The sequence below is a fragment of the Lynx canadensis genome, chromosome A2 (genome assembly GCF_007474595.2).
Source record: "Lynx canadensis isolate LIC74 chromosome A2, mLynCan4.pri.v2, whole genome shotgun sequence".
NCBI lineage: Eukaryota > Metazoa > Chordata > Mammalia > Carnivora > Felidae > Lynx > Lynx canadensis.
The window spans coordinates 104,634,112-104,660,138 of record NC_044304.2 but is presented as its reverse complement, the minus strand read 5'-3'; the positions used below and the strand labels follow the sequence as shown (position 1 = coordinate 104,660,138).

At 36.1% G+C, this 26,027-nt stretch overlaps 1 pseudogene; it reads right to left on the bottom strand.

The window, feature by feature from the left end:
- Nucleotides 1–1,377: 1,377 nt before the first annotated feature.
- LOC115500420 lies at nucleotides 1,378–2,103 on the bottom strand (annotated as a pseudogene).
- Nucleotides 2,104–26,027: the final 23,924 nt, after the last annotated feature.

Here is a 26,027-nt window from a genome sequence, read left to right as displayed (position 1 = left end):
ATGAAATTCTTCTACTGTGTTTGTGAAAACACTTGACTTATTCCTTATTTTTCTGTTGATGTGATCAGTCCTAGTGATTTGATTACTAAACCAGGTTTCATTCATGGAGTAAGTCCCAATGGTATACTGTCTTGTTTTTTTCTTTTTCATTATCGCCAAATAGGACTTGTTTATATTTTATTTAGGATTTTTGTCTCTATATTCTTGAGAAAGATTCTGTAGTACTTTTCCTTTCTTACAATGCATTTATCATGTTTTGGTATCAATATTATTCTAATTTCTTAAAATATATTGGGGAATTTTCTTTTTCTGTTATTACACAGAGTCTTGTGTAACACTAGTATTATCTATATCTTTACTATTTCAGAGAATTCACTGATGAAGTCATCTAGACCTGGGGTCATTTTTGTAAGAATGTTTTTAATAGCGGATTTAATTTCTTTACTTGATACCGAGTAATTCAGGCTCTCTATGTGTTTTCATCTTCCTGTAGTTTTATTTGATGAATTTTTGCAATTCATTCAAATACTCTAATTTACAACTAAAAAGTTGTTTATAATCACTCATCTTTTTTCATGCAGCTAGAAACAATGTAAATATTAGTATATTACCTTTTGTCACCTCTGATTTTGTTGTTTTATTCATTCTAATACTTTTTTCCTTACTTTGTCTTGCTAGGGGTTAATTTTATTAGTATTTTCAAAGGTTTAGGGTTTAGTGGCTCCTGGATGGCTCAGTCGGTTGGGTGGCCTAATACAACTCAGATCATGATTTTGCGGTCAGTGAGTTTGAACCCCACGTCGCGCTGTGTCTTGGGTGCTCAGAGCCTGGAGCCTGCTTCGGATTCTGTGTCTACCTCTCTCTGCTTGCCCATTCCCTGCTTGCTCTCTGTCTGTCTGTCTCTCTCACAAAAATAACAAACAATTTAAAAAAAAAGTTTAGGGTTTCTATTTTTGAATGTTTGAATTATATTTTATTGATTTATTATTTTTCTTTTATATTTTTAGATTTGATTCACTTTTCTCTTTCCAACCTCTTGAAAGAAAAGCATACATAATTTATTCTTAAGCTTTCTGTTTTCCTATATGGGCATTTAAAGTTGCAAAAATGTTCCTGATCTTAGAGGAAAAGCTTTCTCAGCTTTTCACTTCGGAATATGATGTAAGCTGTGGACTTGTCATATATGGTGTTTATTATGTTGATATAAGTTCTCTCTTTATACCCATTTGGTTGAGAATTTTTATCATAAATAGATGTTGAATTTTGTCATGTTCTTTTTTTATTGAGATGATCTATAGGTCTTTTTTTTTTTTTTTTCAATTTGAAAGTAGTTGTTGATTAGCTGACCAGATTATAAAAATAATCATAGCAGATACCTCAGTTCATCCTAATAATCTTACTGGTCTGATCTTCCCCGTGCCAGCATCTTTACCTTCTACAAAATGAGTGGTCTTTTTCTTTATTCCCCCACAAGGAGAAGATAACTTGAAGGACCATAAGAAGTTGTTTGCTTTTTTGATATGTTTTTTTAACAGTATAGATCTTATGAATCAGGTCCTCTGTGCAGATGATGCCGTTTTTACCAAGAGATCATGCAATCAATGTGTTATTTGTCAGGGAAATTGGCTTCTTGTTGATTTTGCCATAACCACACTTGTAAATCAACTCATTCACTCACTACATGTTTGGGTACCCCAGTGCTCTATATGGTTCCATAATCCTTAGCATGTTAACTGAAGCCTCTTTGAACTTAACACAGGTGCCATTGAAAATCTGGTGAAGGTGAAGAAGCTGCAACACCTTTTGAGCCTTTGGACTCAACACTATCGATAGCTGTAAGGTCCTGATGACAAATGCCAATTTGGGTTCCCCAAGTACACAGAGGTTGCCAGCTTTTCTTGCCATCCTAGCCAGTTGAATCTCAATTGTGTACATTTGCCTATGTTCCTTGTGGTGACGCTTAGCTTTTTCACAGATGAGCTTCTTCATTTCCTTTTGAAGCATCTTTTGGGCATACTTCCTTCTCAGACACTTGATCTTCAACTCTGTGAAATCCCTTCCCTTTTTCTTAAGCGTTTCTGGCATAGCAGGAACCTTCTTTTTCTTCAACCATCCTCCATGGTTCTATCTGGAAAAAAAAGAGATGACCATGCAATTTTTATCCTACATTTTGTTAATGTGGTGTATCACATTAACTGATTTGCAGATGGTGAATCATCCCTGCATCTCTGGAATAAATCTTACTTGTTCAGGGTATATGATTATTTAAATAGTTGAATTCATTTTGCTAATATTTTGTTAAGGATTTTTGCATATCTGTTTTTAAGGAATGCCAGCCTATAATTTTCATTTCTTGTCATATCCTTGTCTGATTTTGGTATCATAATCACTGGCCTCATAAAATGAATTTGGATGAGTTCCCTCCTCTTCTGTATTTTTGGAAGAGTTTGAGAAGGATTGGTATTTATTCTTCTTTAAATGTTATGTAGAATCACAAGTGAGGCTTTCTGGTCTTGGACTGTAATTTGTTGGGAGGTTTTTGAATACTGTTTAATCTCCTTACTAGTAATCAGTCTGTTCAAATGAGTTTGGATGAGTTCCCTCCTCTCTGTGTTTTCAGAAGAGTTTGAGAAGGATTTGCATTTATTCTTTTTTAAATATTTGGTACAATTCACCAATGAAGGCTTCTGGTCCTGGAATTTAATTTGCTGGGAAATTTTTGAATGCTGATTCAATCTCTTTACTAGTAATATGTCTGTTAAATTTTTCTACTTCATCATGATTCAGTCTTGGTAGGTTGTGTGTGTCTAGGAATGTATCCATTTCTTCTGAATTGTCTAATTTAGTGTATAATTATTTGTAGTAGGCTTTTATGATCCTTAGTATTTCTGTGGTATTACATGTAAATCTCTTTAATTTCTGTTTTTATTTTTTGGATCCTCTCTTATTTTCTTCGTGAGTGAAAATGGATGAACTTCAAGGGCATTATGCTAAATGAAGTAAATCAGAGAAAGACAAATGCTGTATGATTTTTTTTTAATGTTTGTTTATTTTGGGAGAGAGAGAGAGAGAAAGTGAAAGAGGGACTGAGAGAGAGGGAGATAGAGAACCCGAAGCAGGCTTCACACTGTCACCCTAGAGCCTGATTCAGGGTTCGATTCCACGAACCATGAGATTTTGACTTGAGCCAAAATCAAGGGCCAGATGCTCATCCAGCTGAGCCACCCAGGCGCCCATGTATGATGTCTCTTAATGTAGAGTCTTAAAACAAACAAGTAAACAAAAAAACCTAATAGGTGGAACAGATTAGTGGTTGCCGGAGTCAGGGGTTTTAGGGTGGGAGAAATGGGTGAAATCTTTATTTTTAATTTAAATTGTTTAAATTTGTTTTTAATGTTTGTTAATTTTTTGAGAGAGAGAGAGTGTGCACGCACACACACAGGCCGGGGATGGGGAGCCAGAGAGAGAGAGGGAGATGCAAAATCAGAAGCAGGCTCCAGGCTCTGAGCAGTCTGCACAGAGCCTGATGCAGGGCTCAAACCCATGAACCATGAGATCATGACCTGAGCTGAAGTTGCACACTTAATCAGCTGAGCCACCCAGCTGCCCCAGTAAATTGTTTAAATAAAATAAGTGAATTGACTTTAGGATTAAAGTATTACAAAATAGCACAACAAATTATTACTCTAAGTTTCAAAAATAAAGCTACAAACAGGTCTCTAAATCTTGCTTTTTAGCTATATCTCACAAATGTTCTTTCCTCACAAATGTTGAAATGTTTTAATTCAAAGTTTTATAATTTGTTTCAATTTTTCTTTGTTTCTTGCATCTTTTAGAGAAATATTTAATTTCCAGGAAATTAGGAAGTTTCTTTTGTGCACTTGCATGTTCTTGTTCTGGTTTGAAGTAATTCCTAACTTTCACTATGGTTAGTCAGCATACTTTAAATAATTTAAATTCTTTGAAGTTTGTTGATTCCTACATTATGACATATTACCAATGTTAGTAAATATTTAATTTGTACTTAAATATAAATCTTCATTGTTAAGTGTGGTATGCTAAATATGTGAAATACAATTCTGTTTATGTAATCAATATTTTTACTCATTTTCCATGTCCTTAACAGCTTCTTGATGAATTGCTAACACTATGTTGAAGTCTTTTGTAGTGATGATATGTGTGTTTCTTCCTTTAAGTTATATGAATTTTTGCTTTATGTATTTGAGGTCATGTTAAAAGATTCACACAAGTTTGAGATTAAAAAAATTTTTTTTTTAATGTTTCATTTATTTTTGAGACAGAGACAAAGCGTGAGCAGTGGAGGGGCAGAGGGAGAGAGAGAGGGAGACACAGAATTGAAAGCAGGCTCCAGGCTCTGAGCTATCAGCCCAGAGCCCGACCTGAGGGTCGAACTCATGAGCCAGGAGATCATGACCTGAGCTGAAGTCAGGCACTCAACAGACTGAGCCACCTAGGTACCCCACACAAATGTGAGATTTTGATAGCCTCCTTTATATTTATGAATACTATTTCTTATGTCCACTAATGATTTTTAGAGTCTACTTGTTGGGAAATTAATGTAGATAACTCAAGTTTCTTTTAGCTATTGTTAATCACCTTTTCCCAAAAACCTTGAAATATGAACTGTGGATTTTGTCTCCTGAGAGGATGCCTCTTTTTCAATACCACAAATGCTTCCTCTCTGTGGTTTTGATCATAAAGGAGTATGTTTCCCCAAAGGGCTAACTCGGCAAAGTAGAAACACAACTTGAGAATGAAGGAGATCGGAGGTTAATGTTTCTCTAAAGTTGTAAGTTTTGGGGATTCAGACAAATCTTTTCCAGTCCATGGAATTTGTTCATTTGTTGCTGCTGCTTCTCTTCTATTAAGACAGAAACTCTGTGAAGAAAATTGGTCTTTTCCACTGACGCTGTAGCCCTCAGTACTTAGAACTGTACCTTGCCAAGTTGGAATTACAGAAATATCTATATGATGAAATGGAATTCAATTTCTCTTGCCAACAGTTCTCTGAGGAAGGTTCTATTATTTCCATTTTGCTAGTAATAGAATCGAGTGTGAAAAAGGTTAAGTAACTTTCTTAAGGTGAATAAATTAAAGAGCAGAATCAGAGGGAGGCTTGTCTGATAACACAAGAGAGGGCCTCACACTAGTCTCTTCAGTGGCGGGGAACCTTAGGTGACAGACAATGTGGTAATGTGGAGGCTCATGCCCCAGAGTCCCATTTACAGACCATTTTGCCCCTGTGATTTGGGGCAAGTTACCTAACCTCTCTCTGCCTCTGTTGTCTTGATTTGTAACTAAGGATGAGAGTACCTATCTCACTGAATTGTTTCAGGAATTAAGTCTGTTAGTAACCTAGAGGATATTTATTACTTGTAAGGCAGGTTCACGTTTGTCCCCCCCAGGCAGTATTAGATCCAAATGTAGAGGAAACAGAGAAGTTATCTTCTTGGATTGCTCTCACCTTCTCTAAATTTTGTGCATGCACTTTTAGACTCATATTTTCTATTTTTCTTACGTTACAGGAAGGGAGACATTCTTTTTTACAGTGTACATTTTTTCTTCTAGGGATCTTGACTCTTCATTTAGTCTCAGACTTTAGGGATGGATTTTCCCATTTCTTCCATAACCCGTCTCTCCCTTTCTCCTCGATCTTTCCCATCAGCATTTATATATGTTAAAAATCTGTCTTCTCTTTAAAAACTCTGCATATATTTTTAAACAACCAACACTGTAAACTCAAGAAAATTGGTTATACTTGGAGTCTCTGTTTCCTAATTCCTACGTATTTAACCATCTTACCCCTTGATTTCCATACTTTATCTGTTAATCATCTTCAGTACAGTTTTTAAATGTTGGAATTCCTAAAGGATAGATAATCTCTTCTGATTGAATATCAGTAGCTCTCAAACTTGGTTGAGCATTAGTGTCTCCCTAGGAATTTAAGAAAACTTGCTGATAGCCACACATCTCCCTCAGAGACTGTGATTTAATTAGCACGGCTGGATTTTAGTGTATTGCTTTTTTAAAATTCATGAAGTTATTCTAATGTTTAGCCAAGTCAGTACTTGAAACTCTCTCTCCAGTTGATTTCATTTATAGATGTAACTTAATTTACTATATATGAGTAACAAACCTCTCTATTTATATTTTAGATTTGGGGAACTTTTCAGCATGTGGATATTGGAGTTTTCAGGAAATCTGAGATCTTGAACAGACCACCTATGTCATACTAACAGTATATAGCTTAGTGTAAAAAAAACTGAGGAGTGTTTCAGCCATGCTAGAGATAGGTCTAGCAGTCATCTTTATGCACCATTTTTCCTGAGACCAACTTACTTGATGTTTGGAACTTGATACAGAATACAGCTCGAAAATGGTTGCCTTACAATAGGAAGAAAGAAGGAACCCTAGAGAAAGGGAGAGCTCTATGACTGGAAGAGACCAAAAGGGAAGGTTTCAAGCAAGCAAATTACAGAGAGTGAAAAACTGGAAATCTTTTCTTTTTTTTTTTTTCCCCTTTCTTACTGAAAGCTTGTCACCTTAATCTCTCAAACTCATTTCTGTTTCTTAGGTTATCATGATATGAAAGCTTAGCAACCATACAGATAAAATAAGACTGGTGTAAACTGTTTCTGGAGGTTTCAATTTGTCTGCAAAAATATTTCTGGCAGGGTTATAGTGAAGGGAAAATGAGTTACTAAGTGTGAATGAATCTAATAGAGTGCTTGACAGAGAGCATAGGCTTGCCAAAGTAAATTTGCCTTTCTCGAAGAAATATCTATGGACAGCCCCTCTCTGCTGATCTTTTCACCAGTAAATTTTAAAATCTTGTAATTTATGTCTCCTGTGCATACCAGAGAACTATAAAGTTTCCTCTTCTTTTCCCTCTTCAAGTACTTGTGAAGGATGCCTTAATTTGTCATATAGATTCATACACAGTAAATAATGGGAGATAAAGAATTTTCAGAAACATATATCAGATAACAGTTTTCCTTTGCCATGAATTGAAGTTCATTAAATTTTAATATAGTTCCATTACTGCTGATGTTTACAACGTTGTTTTTCATAAGCCTCCCTCTTTGAGAGTGCCAACTCACTAATTAAATATGTTCATTCCAGTTATGTGTTCTTTCCTAAACAGTACAAAAGAAAATTCTCTATACTGTCATTATGACCCAGAGTAATTCACATTTCTTCCAGGGGAAGAAAACTTCTCAAATGTTTTATTCTCCCCTCAGAACCAGGCTAAAACCTTGACATTCCTAAATCAGGGTAAAAGTTTTTGTAATGAATATAATACCATGTTTCTGCTAATTAACTGTTACCAAAAAAATTGGGGGATAGATTTTAAAGTTAACAAAAAATCTAGTTTAAACTAACAGCTAAATGTAAATAACTGTCATTTAGCATTTGTTTCCGTATTGCTGTAAAAATAGTACAAATACATATGTAACCAAGCAATTAAAAGAAGCCTTCCTCTCAGTAAATATTAAACCCATATTTAAAAAAAGAAAAAAGAGTTGGGGGAGGGACACAAAGAGAGGGAGAGGGATTCTAAGCAGGTTCCATGCCACCAGCACAGAGCCAGACATAGGGGTTTGAACCCACGAAATTGTGAGACAATGACCTGAGCTAAAATCCTGTGTCGCACACTTAACCAACTGAGACACCCAGACACCCCAACACTAAACCCATATTATTTAAAAGTAAAAATAAAGTTTCTGGCTTGATTTTTAGTAAATTTGGAATTAAATAGTCCTGTTGAATGTTGTTGAATGTAGGTTGGGAGAGGATTCTGTAATCAAGGTGAAGTTAAATGCAGATCCTGTGATCATTTGAAATAGCATTTCTAGGTTACCGATGAATCAATTAGCTGATCCCAAACACTCAGGTGGTCATAACTCTTAATCATCATGTAAGCTAACCCAATTTTAACCAGTTACCTATTTGATTGCTGACTTACTGATAAAAATATGCTTAACAAATGAATTGTCTTTTGTTTCTCTAAGCCACTTTCCCTAAAGTATCTATTGTTAAGTCATTGAGAAGATAAAAATAAATTTATACTAATCCTCAAATTCAGTCACTTAATTACACAGTGAAGAAAAGTGAAGTGATTTTTCCAAGATCTCACAGCAGTTTATGGACAAAGCTGGAACAGAAGTTGATACCTAAATCTAATCAAATACAGTGTTGTATGTAATAAAGTTTCCTATAAATTATTGTAGAAAGGAAGGAAAGAAGTTGGGGAGCTATGACTTCAATTTTTTTTTTCAAATTTATTCTCCTTAAATTTAAATCCTTAAATATATCCCTTCTATTGAGTCACTTCTTCTGAATTTTTGATAAAGCAGAAGTATTACTTTATGTATAAATTTAAGGATTAATAAATTCTTGGTTCTATTTTTTGATATTGTATACAGATGGAAGTTTGTCATATTTAAAAACATTGAAGTCCTAACATTTTCAATACAGAATTTTCACCAAATTAACTAAGATTTATAATAAGTAGGGTCTTAAAGAATATAGTTACATTTGTATAAATTTATCATAAAATCACTGAATAAATGTGACTAGAGTTTTGAAGGCTTATGAAGATGACGGCTTATATACATTCCTATTTTTCAAGCATTCCAAATGCTTTTTATTTTAAGAAACAGTTATTAAAAAACTAAAATGTGAATTCTGTTTAGATAAATGTTAGAGTTACCACTTGAATGAAAATTTTTTTTTCTGGTGCATAATTTTAGACTGAGGATAATGTTTGTATTTAAATTGTAAGAAAAATTTGGGGTGGCTGGGTAGCTCATTCAGTGGGGTGTCTGACTTTGGGTCAGGTCATGATCTTGTGGGTTTGTGAGTTTGAGCCCCGCATCGGGGTCTGCACTGGTGGTACCGAGCCTGCTTGGAAATCTCTCACTGTGTTTTTGTCTCTCTCTGCCCCTTCCTCACTTGTGCTGTCTCTTGTGGTAGAGACCCTTCCCTAAGAAAGGGGAAAAAAAAAACCTTAAGGCAACCTGTTTATACGTGTAGATGATAACATCTCTCATGACCTTGTAACGTGAGACCACTAATCAGACTACATGTTGGTATGTTACCATATATGGGAGACGAAGTGGAAAAAAAAAAAACACCAAAAACTGCACCATGTGGCATTCGGGGCTCAGTTCTTCTGGTATGAACCCAACTGAGTGGTGCTGGCAGGAATAAAGTTGCTTCCTGGAAAGAGGAGCCTTGGTGTCACGACTGAGCAAGAATCCTGCTACACTCCCGCAAAATAAACAAAAAATTATAAGAGAAATTTGATTGCACATAGCTTTTTTTTTTTGGTACTTGTATCAACCTGATTCCACAAGTTGTAGAACATGGTAATTATATATGGCACAAGCTTTGATGTATACATTATTGGACTTTAATATGTGCAATTGTAGTTGAAGTTAATAATTATGTGATGAAAATCAAAGTGTAGTTTGAACTTTTGACAACTTACTCAACTATAGTAAAATACAGTTCAAATGTTTTTTTAAAGTAAATGATTTTAGAGGCAATGTCAATCATCATGGAAACCACAAATACTCTTGCTTGAAAACATCTAGTCACTCTAGTGTGGGTTTCATTTTTGTGTGCTTGTCTAACTCTGCCTTACCTAAATAAGGAGCTTAACTTGATAACCTTAATTATGACCTTGTCAGCAATTTTTGCATTGACCTCTTTTAAAAATTCTGAATACCAACTGAATTGAAATAAATTCCCCACATATTTTAATATTCTCATGTATTTCTCTGTATTTTTTGACTCTTTAACGTTACATATAAAGTATTAAAGTCTAGGGGAGAAACTATTATTCTGAGAACACATTTTTTTCCTTTATTGCCCTTGAGTAGGAGAAGGTGCATGTTGAAAATAGGCTGTGACCTAGGTTGCCCTCAGCCCTCTTCCTCCTCCCATACTTCCCTCCCTTCGTGCCTGCCCTCCCACAGTATTCTTCTAAATTAAACTGTTCATTAGCACTATTGCAACCTTTGAATCCTTTGTTTTTTAACACAACATTTATAATATGAGTTCCCTTTTGAATTGTCAGCAAAATTTTGAGAATTAAAACTTTGACAATTGAAAGCTTTCTTGTAAAACCAAGCCTGACTTCAACGCAGTTCATACTGGCACAGTTGGTTGATATTTGATATTTTTCATAAGCCTGATTTGCCCAAATGCTTCTCTTATTTCTAAGTGTGTGTCCTCCAGTTTTGCACAGATAGAAAATTTCTAATATCTTAGGAATAGGGAATTTGCTTTTAAATAGAGTGTATATAGTGAAGCCTGTTTTTCAAACACGTTGCTGTTTTCACATTTGAACTTATGGCAGTTGACAATTAGTTAATGGAATAAGTACCTGAGGGCATCCTTCTGTAACACAAAAAGGAAAAGAAACCAGAGGTGAAATAAACACAAAAGGAAATAAATGTTTTATGGGCTGGTTATAAAGACATGACTTTAATACTGTTGTATATAGTTTTTGAGAACTCTAGTGGGACAAGAAACAAATTGTGTGTCTAGTGAAAAACTTTGCCTGGTTGGCCCTTTTCCTTTCAGGACACTCTGTAGGTTTCATCTTCTTAAAAAGAGCAAGTTATCAACATGTACTGCCTTTAGAGTTGCTCAGACATCCCTTAATTATGAGTTACTTTCATCCAAACTCATTTTCTAACTCTTAAATCTCACTGTCATCAAGAAAATGAAATCAAAAGTTGGAAGTAAGAAGGATATTTGTTTTGCGAATGTAAGTTGAACACTTGGCTCAAGTTAAAGGCAATAAAATGTTCTCTTTCTTGCTAATCATGACACATACCTAAATTAGGGGAAGTCTTTTAAAATGATTATATAACATACTCCATTAGAGCACTTTTGAGTTATTTTATTCTTACATAGTATTTGAAAGATAGTTTACGGTTTTATTTTAGCACATGTTAATGCAAAGTATGTGAATGATCCAGCAAGAAAAATATCAAAGTGATGGAAAACTTAGATAAAAAGTCAGTGGTAGAGTTACTATTGTGAATTCCATTAATATATATATATGTACATATATATATGTACATATGTATATATATTTATTTATTGACTGGAAATTTACATCTGTCATTTAAAACCGTGGTTAGAATTGGCTATGTACATTACCCTTGAAAAGTCTGTCCCAAGTCAAAGCAGGAAGGAAAAAAAGATAAATTGCTTAGAAATGTTTTTCACTTAACTAAAAACTCAATCACAATTTTAGGAATAAAATTCAACTGCTAAATTTATTTGGGAAAAATTTACAAAGAGTACAGATTCTAAGCTGTATCTAACTATAAATCTGGGTAAGGAATTAGAATTGTGTTTGTGATGTAAGCAATCAATTATTATTTGTACAGTTTTCCCTCTCAAGGAAAATTTTTCACCTGACATTCATCATATGTCTAGAAGTACCAGTTCGCAGAATGTTGGAGAATTTAGAGAATTCAAAAGGTCAGCCATCCTCACTTGTGAAAGTACTATGTTTATGGAATTATATGCAAGAAAGGATACTGTACTCTCCCAAAAGAAAACATCAGGGCAGAAGCCATAACACAGTTAACTAAATGATCAATTATAAGACCAACTTTCCTTAATAACTGTAGGAATTTGGACCTCCCCTCTATGGTATCAAAGGATCTTGGTGTTAGAATTTGTTTTACTTCTACTACAACTTAAATTCATACCCTGTTACATGTTAACTGTCTCATAGGGTTCTGATCTGTGACATGTTAGTGACTGGAATATGTAAATTAAAAATAGTGTCATTTGAAAATGGAAATTATGTGGAAACATTTATCATATTTCTTGGAGTTTTGTTCCTGAGAGGTCTTTAGGTTTTTCACTTGTCTCCTCAGAAGGTCTACTTTTTAAGTCATGCCTCATCCCTGAGGGACAATAGAACGTGTTAAGAACATGTGGAAGACTTGTTACCATTTTACACATTTCATTCATTATCAGATGTTTTATTTTACTTTAATATAGAAGCACTCACAGCTCTGTGGTTCTGAGTATTCTAAGAGGAAAGTAATAAAGTAAAAAGGAAATAAGTATCATGACTTTTTCCTGAGTCACTACTGAAATAAAATAATACTAAGTTTTGCAATTCTCTTTTGCCCCAGAATGACTTTTTCTTTACCATGTAAAAAAATGCCAACACGATAACTGAAATAAGTATGAAATGATATTTTCTCCAAAATAGTAATTACGGTGGCCTACTTTTAAAGAAGTAGAAAAATAAAGGTCACCGGAGTGACCTGGATGGCACCTAGGTGGCTCAGTTGGTTAAGCATCTGACTCGGGATTTTGGCTGAGGTCATTATCCCAAGATTGTGGGATCAAGCCCTGTGGAGGGCTCTGTGCTGAGCGTAGATTCTGCTTGGGAGTTTCTCTCCTTCTCTCTCCCTCTCTCTCCCTCTCTGTCCCCCTCCCTCCCCCTCCCTCCCCCACCTTCTCCCTCTCTCTGCCTCTCCCTCTGACCCTCCCCCACTTGTGCTCTCTAAAATAAATTAAAAAAAAAATAGTACTCTACACTCAAAAGCAGTATTTAAATGATGAAAACATTGGGTAAGTTTGGTTTCATAGTTGGTACATGTTACCATTGAGCTCTGCGTTATCAACTTGGTTCATTGTAGTCACGTAGAGTTTTCAATAATTAAAGATTACACCCTCATCTCACTGCCCTTCCATCAGCCTCCTCAATAGTATAGAGAAGCTAGAGATTAAAAAATGCAACAGCTCATGGGAGAAACATCTTGTAGTCCTCTTAGTATGAATTGGTAGCTTATTTGTCCATAAACAGGATAGCAGTCTTCATTTATTAAAAAAAATCATTACCTGTTCTACTGTCTAACACTCCTGGTTGATTTGAGTGTTTTATGTCTTAGGCTCAGATCATCAGTAGCTTAAATTGCCCAGCAAATTAGTAAGTAAGGATCTCCATGCCTTAAGGAATATAATAATGCCTCCTGGAGTAAGATGTTAGCAAAGTGATTCCTGAGTATTTTGAACTTGGAGTACTCCATTTGCTGTTTTAACGTAGTGAGTGGATAAGAGTAAGACTGCATTTCTTTAGTCATGCAGACTTTATAAAACCCCTAATATGTACGCAATGTTGTGCTAGGTGTCAGGGATATAGCTCTTTGGCAAGATAAAGTCAATTTCTTTAAGAGGAAAAAGAAGAAAAGTAAAATATACTGAAAACTAAGAGCAAATGAAAATATTCACTCATTTACTGACAAAAAAGTTAAGAGTAACAAAATAGTCCAAAAGAGTGGCTGTAAGAACGTGGTTATGAGGGAGAAGGACATGTATTTAGCCTTCCACTTTAGAAAAACCAATTCTCTGCAAGTGTTAAGGTCTTCACTCTGGCCAGACACTGAAGAGAAAGGGAAACTGAATGAGAATTGTATAAGTGAAGTTAAAGCAGAACTCTAGAAGAATACTGGAGGCCAAGACTCATGCTTCTTCTTTACATGCCTATAAGTAATGTTTCCAAGGAAATTCCTTCTGAATGTTAGTTTGGAAAATTTAGTTCTTTTTTGATTTATATACAGGCAGTATTTTTTTGCATTTTTCTATGATAGATAAAATAAGTAGTGTTGCTGCCGTGGCATACATTGCCCCTGCATCTAAACTGAATACCAGTAGGCATTAATACAGTATCACTAGAAAATGTCAGTAATTAGGTAGGCTATAAGACTGTGTGGAAGGTATAGTTGGGAGTTCTTTGCTGATCTCTGCCTCTACCATTAACCTGAAAAAAATAAGACCACTGGTTATTTTGCTAGCAAAAATGGGTTTTATTCAGGAATAGCAGAGAATTGGAATTTGCCAATCAAGCCAAGGTAAGGCCATACCCAAGTCTGCAGAGCAAAGAAGAGGAATGTTCCTTTATAGAGGCAAGGAGGAAGTAGGGAAGGCTGTGATACACTGAAAGTCCAGTGAAGCCAACTACGGGTTTGCAATATAGTGGCTTTTCATTGGCTGAGTTGTGACCGTCTTTCATTGGGCTGGGCTGTTGCCAAGGGAGGAAGGAAGAATAGCATCCTTCTTCCTGCTGGAATAGTGAAGTAGTATCCACATGCAAGGTCCATATTTTCCTTTTGGGTGTGTGATTGACTAATAGTGGTAGGGCATGAGAGCTCTCTCTGTTGGCCTGTTGACGACTCCATTGTAAGTGAGGCTTCCAGTACAATTTTTCTCATTGAAAAATAATTGGCAGTGAACTTTTGAAGTTTATTTTAAAATGAATGTTCTGTAGCCAAAAGGCAAAGATGGGAAAATTAGAAGTTACATTATTTAAATATTTTAATGTGTTGTTCTCTGCATTGTGGGCCTGTTTCTAGTATTGTTTGTTTTCTGCATTCCACATGCAAGTGAAATCACATGGTATTTCTCTTTCTCTGTCTGATTTATTTCACTTAGCATAATACTCTTTAGGTCTGTCCATGTTGTTGCAAATGGCAACATCTCATTTGTTTTTATCGCTGAATAATATTCCGATACACACACACACACACACACACACACACACACACACACGCACACACCACATCCCCATTCCTCCACCACTGGACACAAGTTGCTTTCACATCCTGGCTATTGTAAATCGTGCTGCAGGAAACACAGGGCTGTATATAGCTTCAAAATAGAGTTTTCATTTTTGGGGGATAAATATGTAGCAGTGGAATTACTGGATCATATGATTTTTCTTTTTCTTTTTAATTTTTGACTTTTTAATTTTTATTTTTTTAATTTTTATTTTTTTTACTGTTTCTTTTTGAGAGAGAGACAGAGTGCGACAGGGGGAGGAGCAGAGAGAGAGGGAGACACAGAATCCAAAGTGAGCTCCAGGCCCCGAGCTGCCAGCACGGAGCCCAACACAGGGCTCAAACCCACAGACCGTGGGATCATGAGCTGAGCTGAAGTTGGATGCTTAACCAGCTGAGCCACCCAGGTGCCCCTGGATCATAGGTTTTTTTCAAATGTTAAGTTTTTGAGAATCCTCCATACTGTTTCCAAGGTGGCTGCACCAATTTGCATTCCCACCAAAAGGTCTGAGGGTATCCTTATCTCCACATCCTCACCAACATATTGTTAATCGTTGTCTTTCTGATACTAGCCGTTTTGTCATGACTAAGGTGATCTCATTGTGGTTTTGATTTGCATTTCCCTTTTAATTAGTGATGTTGAGCATCTTTTAATGTCTGTTGGCCATTTGTTTCTCTTCTTTGGAAACATGTCTCTTCAGGTCCTATGCTCATTTTTAAATCAGATTATTATTATTTCTTATGTTCTGTTGTAGGTGTTTCTTATATATTTTGGATATTAATCTTTTATTGGATATAACATTAGCAAGTATCTTCTCTGATTCAGTAGGTTGCCTTTGTTTTGTTGATGGTTTATTTCACTGTGCAAAAACTTATTAGTTTGATGTAGTCCTATTAATTTATTTTTGTTTCTGTTTCCTTTTTCTGAGGAGACCTGTCTAGTAAGAAGTTGCCATGGGTAATGTCAAAGAGATGAATGCTTGTGTTTTCCTTAAAGAATTTGATGGCTTCAGGTCTCATATTTAGGTCTTTAAATCCTTTTGAATTTATTTTTTGTGGGTGGTGTAAGAAATTAGTTCATCTTCATTATTCTGCATGTAGCTGTCCAGTTTTTCCAGCACCATTTATCGAAGAGACATTTTCCATTATACATTCTTGCCTCCTTTGTCATAGATTAATCATATAAGCATAAGTTTATTTCTAGGCTGTCTATTGTGTTCCATTGATCTATAGGCCAGTTTTTGTGTTGGTACAATACTGTTTTGATTACTACAGCTTTGTAGTGTACCTTGAAATCAGGAATTGTGATACCTGCAGCTTTGTTTTTCTTCCTCAAGGTTGATTTGCCTATTTAGGTGTTTTGATTCAGCTTCTGTGGTTTCATACAACTTTTAGGATTATTTATTGCAGTCTTGTGAAAAATACTATTCATATTTTGATTGGATTTGTGTTGACTCTATAGATTGCTTTGGGTAGTATGGAGACTTAATCTTTGAATCGGTAAGTGTGGAATATCTTTCCATTTGCTTGTGTCTGCAGTTTATTTTTATCAGTGTCTTAAAGTTTTCAGTATACAGACCTTTTATCTCCTTGGTTAAATTTATTTCTAGGTATTTTATTCTTGGTACAATTGTAAATGACATTGTTTTCTTAATTTCTCTTTCTCATACTTTATTACTATATAGAAATGAAATACATCTCTGTATATTAATTTTGCATTCTGGAGCTTTACTGAAATGTATTAAATTCAATAGTTTTTGGTGGAATCTCTAGGACTTTCTGTAATAATTTGTCATATCATCTACAAATAGTGACAGTTTACTTCCCCACCAGCTTGGATGCCTTTTATTTCTTGTCGGATTGCTGTGGCCAGAAGTTTCAGTATTAGGTTGAACAAAAGAACTATTCATGCCTTCTTTTATACGTTTGTTTTTATGTATCCTGATTATAAAATAAAATCACATACTTTGTTGAAATGTGATAAAATACAGACAGAAGTGAAGTTAAAAAATGATTTTGAATTCCAGGACATATAAACAGTAGTTGTATGTATTTTCGAGAGCTACCTTTAAAAGTTTGACAGGCACCCCAAACAGCACACATTAGAAACACTTTGGATTCATCTGCATAAGTGAGATTCATCTGTGTACAAATGGTCTTCATTAATATGTATTCAGACACATACATACACACATTCTGTTTCTCTCCGTCTTATGAAGTCACTTTTTCTTAACATCTGGAAAATTTCAAACATCAACAAAATGCGGAAAAAGTAATAGTCCTTTCTCACACCTTGTTATATGTATGTATTTTAAAGAAAATCTCAGACATTATATTTTTGTACCCATAAATATTGATTCCTCAGAATATCCACCCCAGATGGCTTTTTAAAATATAATCCTGTATCATAACACTATTTAACAATAAAATAATGTTTACATATTGGATCTATAATTTCCCCCGGTCATATAAAAAATGTTTACAATTGGTTTGTTCCAATCTGTATCCAAACAAGGTCCAAACAGTATATTTGTTTGACAATTGCTTCCTTTTTTTTTTTCTTGCCATTTATTTGAGCATGAACTCTAAGAGACTCTCCAAACCGTGGAAGTGAGAAGGACAGCTGGAAGTACTCAAAAAGAGGCTGAATGAGGCTGTACCAGAAATAATTTCTATACTGGTTGTTGTAAAGGCGCTCCCACCTCTAAGGCTTGTTTCTAGAAGTAAAGTAATCATGAGTGCAATATTTCAGCTACTCTGATAGAAGCTTGTGCATCTCCACTGACGGCCATCCAGCTCCTTTTCAGCTACTTCTCACACCAGCCATCGTGGTGGGAAGGGGAATGAAGACTTGGCTTCAGTTCTTCTAGGGTCCAACACCAGGCAGAATATCCCCTTCCTTACCAAGATGGTTGGGGCCATGCAGATGATTAGGCAAGCAATTGGCAATCTTTATATGCTTTGTTTTTATCACAGATATGGCATCTTCCCCTTCACTGTCATTCTATCCTGGTTGCATATCATTTAATGACTAAAACAGCTTCCTCATTTGTTACCCTCTGTTCTTTAACCATGGTAATTCACTGCTTGACTATATTTCTGTTTTTTTAAAAGAATACTGATTCATTATATTCTTATCTCTAAATAGCTAGGCTTCTGTTTTTTTATGCTAAATTTCAAGTTTTTATTCAATTTTTAAGCCCCTCTAAAATTAGTCTCTTATTGAATAAACAAGCCCATTCCCTTGCCTTATCAGGATTTGATGTCTCTTCCACAATCAGGTGTATAGATCCAGGGCAGATAGCCCCAGGCATCGTGTACAACCTTAAGCCATTCCCTTAACCTCTGTGAGTCTTGGTATAGTTACCTCTAAAATGAGAATAATAAATACCAATTTAGAGAAATATTAGTGGTAGAGTAAAACACTGTACTTTGCTTTGCAGATAGCTCGTTACCAATGTCAGTTCTCTTTCATCACCTTGTTCCCTTTTATTTATTGTACCCAAAGTTATTTTAATTGGACATATCCTTTATTTTGTGCCTGATATAAATTCTGAACATATTTTTATTACTTTTTTTAATACATTTTAAGAGTAAAGCAAATCAGTGAGGCTGATACCAGTGCTATTTATTATATATGTTGCAAGTTGAAAAAAAATTACCATATGCTGAATTTGGGGGAAGGTCAGAAAAACTGAATTCCTTTATTCTCTTGTAAACGATTAACTGCAAAAGGAGAAATTTTACATAGTGGTTAAAGAAGTCATTGGTCCTTACATTTTATGTAACTAAGCATCGTTATGATAGGCAGTAATAGTTGGAACAGTGACTCTTTGACACTGACAAAGGAGTTATCACAATTCATTTGCATCTGTAGAAATTTTCTCAGATTTAATAAACAACCCTCTTGCTAAAGAACATTTTTAATAAACATTAAAATTACTTTAATAAACATTAAATTAAAAAATTTAATGTTTTTTCCTCATTTTTGAGAGACAGAGTGAGAGCTGGGTAGGAGCAAAGAGAGAGGGAGACACAGAATCCAAAGCAGGCTCCAGGCTCTGAGTTGACAGAACCCCATGTGGGACTCAAACCCACGAACCATGAGACCATGACCTGAGCCGCAGTTGAATGTTTAACTGACTGAACCATCTAGCTGCCCCACTGTTTGTCTATTTTTCAGAGAGAGAGAGAGACAGAGTGTGAACAGGGGAGGGGCAAAGAGAGAGACACAGAATATGAAGCAGGCTCCAGGCTCTGAGGTGTCAGGACAGAGCTTGACCAAGGGCTTGAACCCACCAACTGTGGTCAATCATGACCTGAGCCAAAGTCAAATGTTCAACTGACTGAGCTACACAGGTACCCCAAGAACTCTTGATGATTTTTTGATTGCGCTTGGTGTTCTTACCCTGCTCATGGGTCTTTTTTCTCAAGGTGTCTGCTTTTAAGGTGAGCTGGCTTAAAGAGTTTTCACAAAAACAAGAGCCATGACCAAGTGATCTATGCCCTAGAAGTATTTTCTAGCAACAAAAGGACTTTGTGGACATTTCAAACAATCCAAAGAATATAAAATTATATCTTTATTCCAGAGCTAAGAATTCCTAGGAAATAAAACTTTCCTGAGTCCACAGCATGGGAGCTTTTAGTGTTGCTATTTTGTTTACCACTGACACTGTTTTTATTTTTTCCCCATCATTTTGCAGTTTTTTGTACTTGAGTGTTTTCTTTGGTTATACATTTTCTGGTAGAGCAAAGTCAATTTCATTTCATCATCAAAGACAACCATTCATTTGGACCCCAAGCTGCTCAAAGAGGTATTATATAAATATTTGATTAAAAATAGAGGCTTTCTGGCTCTCAAGAGAACAGGTATAAAAATCATAGCCCCATTTCTAAACCACAGACTGTCTAATAAAGCAGCAGTATCTTTGAGAACCTGAGAAGTTAAAAGCAAGCTCTATAACTTAAACTACACTCTGAATTCATTTTAATTCTTTTTCTTACACCTTAGATATAAATCTTTGTTTTCACCTAACTTGGAAATGCCTATAACATGTGTAACTCTAGACTAATTGCTTTGAGGAATATAGGCATACCTCGAGATATTGTGGGTTCAGCTTCAGACCATTACAATAAAACAAAAATGCAATAAAATGAGTCAAATGAATTTTTTGTTTCCCAGTGCATATCAAAGTTAGGTTTAAAATATACCATTGTCCATTATAAGTGCAGTATCATCATGTCTAAAAAGTGTGCATACCATAATTTAAAAATACTGCTAAAAACTGCTAACGATCATCTGAGATTTCAGCAAGTTGTATTCTTTGGCTGGTGGAGGGTTGATACTGACTTGCTGACTACTCAGGCTGGTGGTAGCTGAAGGTTGAGTGGCTGAGGCAGTTCTTAGGAAGAGACTACAGTGGGGGCATGTGGGTGGCTCAGTCGGTTAAGCATCCAACTTCAGCTCAGGTCACCATCTCAAGGTTTGTGGGTTCGAGCTTCATGTCAGGCTCTGTGCTGACAGCTCAGAACCTGGAGCCTGCTTTACATTCTGTGTCTCCTTCTCTCTGTGTCCCTCCCCCACTTGTGCTCTGTCTCTCAAAAATAAATGTTTAAAAAAAAAAAAGGCTGCAGTGAAGTTTGCCCTATTAATTGGCTCACTTTTGCAAATGATTTTTCTGTAGCGTGTAGTGCCGTTTGATAGCATTTTACTCAGGATAGAACTTCTTTCAAAATTGGAGTCAATCTTCTTGAAACCTGTTGCTGCTTTCTTAACTAAGTTTATGGAATATCCCAGATCCTTTGTTGTCATTTCAACCATCATCATAACATCTTCACCAGGAATAGATTCCATGTCAAGAACCCACTTTCTTTGCTTGTTCATAAGAGGCAATTTCTCATCCATTCAAGTTTTATCATGAGATGGCAACAATTCAGTGACATCTTCAGGCTCCATTTCCAATTCTAGTTCTCTTGCTATTTCTACCACACCTGCAGTTACTTCCTCCACTGCAGTCTTAAACCCTTCAAAGTCATCCATGAGGCTTGGAACCAACTTCTTGAACTCCTGGTGATGTTGATATGTTGACTTCCTCCCATATATCACACATGTTCTTAAAGACATCTAGAATGGCGAGTCCTTGCCAGAAAGTTTTCAATTTACTTTGCCGAGATCCATCAGAGGAATGACGGTCTATGGCAGCTATAGCTTTACAAAAAGTATTTATTAAATAATAAGACTTGAAAGTTGAAATTATTCCTCAACCTGTAGACTATAGAATAGATACTATGTTAGCAGGCATGAAAACCACATTACTGTCACTGTACATTTCCATCAGAGCTCTGGGGTGACTAGGTGCATTGTCCATGAGTTGTCATATTTTGAAGGACATCTTTTTGTTGGAGCAGTAGTTTTCAATATTGGGCTTAAAATATTCAGTAAGCTATGTTGTAAACAGATGCGCTGTCATCCAGGCTTTGTTTTTGCATTTCTAAAGCATAGGCAGAGTAGATTGGGCATAATTCTTAAGAGCCCTAAGAGTTTTGGAATGGTGAACAATTGCTTTAGCTTAAAGTCACCAGCTGCATTTGCTCCTAACAAGAAAGCTAGAATGTCCTCTGAAGGTTTAAAACCCGGCATTGACTTTTCCTCTCTAGCTATGAAAGTCCTGCATGGCATCTTCAAAATAAGGCTGTTTTGTTTACATAGAAAATCTGTTGGTTAGCATAGTCACCTTAATTTATCAGCTTAGATAGATCTTCTGGACTACTTGATGCAGCTTCTCTATCCGCACTTCTGCTTTGCCGTACACTTTGGGTTACAGAGATGGCGTCTTTGCTTAAACCTAACGAACCAACTTCTGCTGTTGTCAGACTTCTCTTCTGCAGCTTCCTCAAGTCTCTCAGCCTTCATACTATTGAAGAGAGTTTGAGTCTTGCTGTGGCTTAGGCTTTGGCTCAAGGGAGTGTTGTGCCGGGATAAGGCTGTTTTGTTTTCTTACTGTGTTCACTGGAGTAGCGCTTATCCTTTAGGAAGTTTTCTTTGGCATTCACAAGCTGGCTAACTGTTTGGTATAGGAGGTCTAGTTTTTGCCGTTTCTTGGCTTTCGGCATGCCTTCCTCACTGAGCTTAGTCCTTCTTAGCTTTTTATTTAACGTGAGAGGCATGTGACTCTTTAACTTGAACAATTAGAATTATTACAGTGTTATTAATTGGCCTAATTTCAATATTGTTGTCTTAGGGAGTAAGGAAGCCCAAGAAAAGGGAGAGAAATGGGGAATTGTCAGTTGGGGGCATCATCAGATCACACACAATAGTTATCAGTTAAGTTTTATCTGTTATATGGGTGCAGTTAGTGGTGCCCCCACTATTATAGTAATAAAGTTAAAGATCACTGATCACAGAGCACTGTAATGAAATAATAATGAAACAGTTTATAATATTGTAAGTATTACCAAACTGTGACCAAACTGTAAGGCATGAAGTAAGCTAATGCCATTGGGAAAAAGGCACTGTATACTTGTTTGATGCAGGGTTGCTGTAAAACTTCAATTAAAAAAAATTATCTGTGAAGTGCAATAAAGATAAGTGCAATAAAGTGAGGTAACCTATAGACACTATTTTGTGCTAGGGTGAGGTCTAAGGAATTTACATTCTAGTTGAAGAATGAATAAAGCGTAAACTGTTCAATATTAATTAAAATGGGGCTGTGCCTGTGAAGAATTTCATAGCTTTCTCCAGCTTCACACTAAAAACTTAGGATAAAAAGAAAAAGGATGAGAAATAAAGAGCTATTAATGGGGTCTAGAAAAATGTCCCCTAATTGAATGACTGTTCTAACTAAAATTGGAACATAAGCCAAATCTCCTTAAAATATACCACGTGAAATAGAACAGACCTCTTGGTGTGAAGAAAGATCATATGTACTTCTCTCCATCTTCTGCTCACAGTTCAGAAATGAAAGTTTTGACAAGAGGGGAAGATAGACAACCATCTGTCTACTTCCTTAGTGATTTTGTTTTTAATTGAAGTGTACTTGGCCCACAACGTTACATTAGTTTTGGGTGTATAACAGAGTGATTTGTTTAGTCTGTACATTATGTGCTGTTGACAAGTGTAGCTGCAGTCTGTCATACAATGCTATTACAACTATTTTCCCTATGCTGTGCTTTTCCTCCTCCTGTTTTAGTCACTCCCTAACTGAGCTTGTATCTCTCAAGTCTTGTACATCCATTTTTCCCACTCCTCCATGCTCCTCCCCTACGGCAACCATCAGTTTGTTCACTCTATTGATGGGTCTGTTTCTGTCCTTATTGTTTGCTTGTTAGATCCACGTGTCAGTGAAATACTATGGTATTTGTCTTTCTCTGGCTTATTTCATGTCACGTAATGCTCTCTAGATCCATCCATGTTTTTCCAAATGGCAAGATCTCATTCTCTTTTATGGCTGAGAGGTATTGCAGTGTATATATGTATATATCTACCACATCTTCTTAATGCATTCATCTCTGGATGAAATCTCAGTTGGTTTCCATATCCTGGCTATTGTAAATAATGCTGTAATAAACATAGGGGTGCATATAGCTTTTCAAATTAGTGTTTTCACTTGGGGTGGGGAAAGTACCCAATAGTGGAATTATCGGATCACATGGAATTTTCACTTGTTAATTTTTTGAGGAATCTAGATAATGTTCTTCACAGTGGCTGCAGCAATTTATACTTCCACCAACAGTGCATGAGCATTCCTTTATTTTCTACATCCTTGCTAACCCTTGTATTGTCTTTGTGATACTAATCATTCATACAGGGCTAAGGTAATATATCCTTGTGGTTTTGATTTGCATTTCCCTATGATTAGTGGTGTTGAGCATGTTTTCATGTGTTTGTTGACCACCTGTGCATCTTCTTTGGAAACATGTCTATTCAGGTCCCCTGCCCATTTTTTCAACTGGACATAATTTTTTAATTACGGGTTTCTTGGTGTTGTATGAGGTTTTTTGGTTGTTGGTTTGTTTTGTCTTTTTAACCTCTCATCAGGTACATCATTTGCAAATATCTTCTCCTACTCAGTAGGTTGTCTTTTGGTTTCATTCATGGTTTCTTTTGCTGCTCAAAAGCTTTTTATTTTGGTGTATTTTCAGTTGTTTATTTTTTGCTTTTGTTTCTGTTGACTGAGGAGACATATCTACAAAAATGTTTCCAAGGCTGATGTCAGAGGGAGTACTGCCTTTATTTTCTAGAGTTTTATGGTTTCACGTCTCACATTTTGATCCTTCATCCATTTTAAGTTTACTTTTGTGTATATAGTGAATATAGTCCACTTTCATTTTTTTGCGTGAAGCTAATTTTCCTAGTACCGCTTATTGAAGAGACTGACTTTTCCCCATTGTGTCAGCTTGCCTCCTTTTTTGTACATTAATTAACTGTATGGGCATGGGTTTATTTCTGGGCTGTTTTGTTCCGTTCATCTGTATATCTGTTTTTGTGTAAGTATCTTACTATTTTAATGATTATAGCTTTGTAGTATATCTTGACATTTGGGATTGTGATACCTGCAACTTTGTTATTTTTGCCCAAGGTTGCTTCAGCTATTCAGTCTTGAGTGACTCCATACAAACTTCAGGTTTATTTGTTGTAGTTCTGTGAAACATGCCACTGGTATTTTGATAGGGATTGCATTGAATTTGTAGACTGTTTTGGATAATATGTACATTTTAACAATATTCTCCCAAATTCCATTTGCTTGTGTCATTTCCAGTTTCTTTCATCAGTGCCTTCTAGTTTTCAGTGTATAGGTCTTTCATTTTCTTGGTTAATTCTTAGGTGTTTTATTTTTTGGTGCAATTGTAAATGGATTTTTTTTTTTTTTAGTTAGAGAGAGAGAGAGAGACAGACAGACAGACAGAGAGAGTATGCACATGTGTTGGGGAAGGGTAGCAAGAGAGGGGAGAGAAAGAATCTAAGCAGGCTCCCTGCTGTCAGTGCAGAGCCCGATGCAGGGTTTTATGGTGTTAACCAAGAGGTCCTGACCTCAGCTGAAATCAAGAGCAGGATGCTTAAGCAACTGAGCTACCCAGGCCTTCCTGGAATTGTTTTATTAATTTCTGTGTTTGCTATTTTATTGTTGCCATATAGAAATGCAACAGATTTTTGCATATTAGTTTTTTATGCTGCAACTTAACTAAATTTATTATTTCTAATAGTTTTTAATAAAGTGTTTAGTGTTTTTTTTACATGTCCACAAATAATGACAGTTTTAGTTCTTTACCAATTTGGATGCTTTTTGGTGCTGCTTTTTTATACAGCAGTGGTGCTTCTGTCCCCATTCTTCCCCTGCCTCCGTACCGTGTTTTATACTCATTTGTAATTAATGTTTCAGAAAATCGTTGCCAGTAGGCAGAGAATGGCATGAACCTTAAATTACTCTACCATATTTGTAGATAAAGTATGAGTACAGAGAGGAAAAAATAGTAGCAGTTCATGTTAAGAATTACAGGTTTTCATGTATCTCATATGTTGTTAAAAGGCAGAGTGGGAGTTGGCAGTCCCATTGGAGCCTAACACACTTCTTCAAAGGTCTCTTTTGAGATTTGGCCCTGGAAAGTGGATCCAGTTATTTGGCCATCAAAAAAAAAAAAAAAAAGGAAGACCAAGGGCGGACCACACACCCTATTATTGGTAATGATAGGGCATCAGTAGAGCTTTCCTTGTTTGATGAAGAGTGAATAGAAAACTTCAACCGTAGACAAACTTTGACAGAGTCAGCTTGAAAATTTAGAGGAAGAGCATACTTTTGAAAATTATTTTCTATAGGAATTAGGAGAAATTTTAGAGATGTTTTTATCTTAACATTCAAGTAGACCTACTGTGGGAAAGAAATCTCTATTGTTTAAGCCACCTAGTCTCTGGTATTTCTTTGTAGCAGGCCAAGCTGAGAAAGACAAGAGTATACTTGAAGAGGATACTTCAGTATCCAGAAGTACTGTGGGCAATTCTAATTGACATTAAAAAGAATTGGGGCACCTGGGTGGCTCAGTCGGTTGAGTGTCCGACTTCGGCTCAGGTCATGATCTCATGGTCTATGAGTTCAAGCCCCGCATCAGACTCTGTGCTGACAGCTCGGAGCCTGGAGCCTGCTTTCTTTTTTCTTTCTTTTTTTTTTTTTAATTTTGTTAACGTTTATTTATTTTTGAGACAGAGAGAGACAGAGCATGAACAGGGGAGGGGCAGAGAGAGAGGGAGACACAGAATCTGAAACAGGCTCCAGGCTCTGAGCTGTCAGCACACAGCCCGACGCGGGGCTGGAACTCACAGACAGTGAGATCATGACCTGAGCTGAAGTCAGACACTTAACTGACCAAGCCACCCAGACTCCCCACCTGCTTTCAATTCTGTGTCTCCCT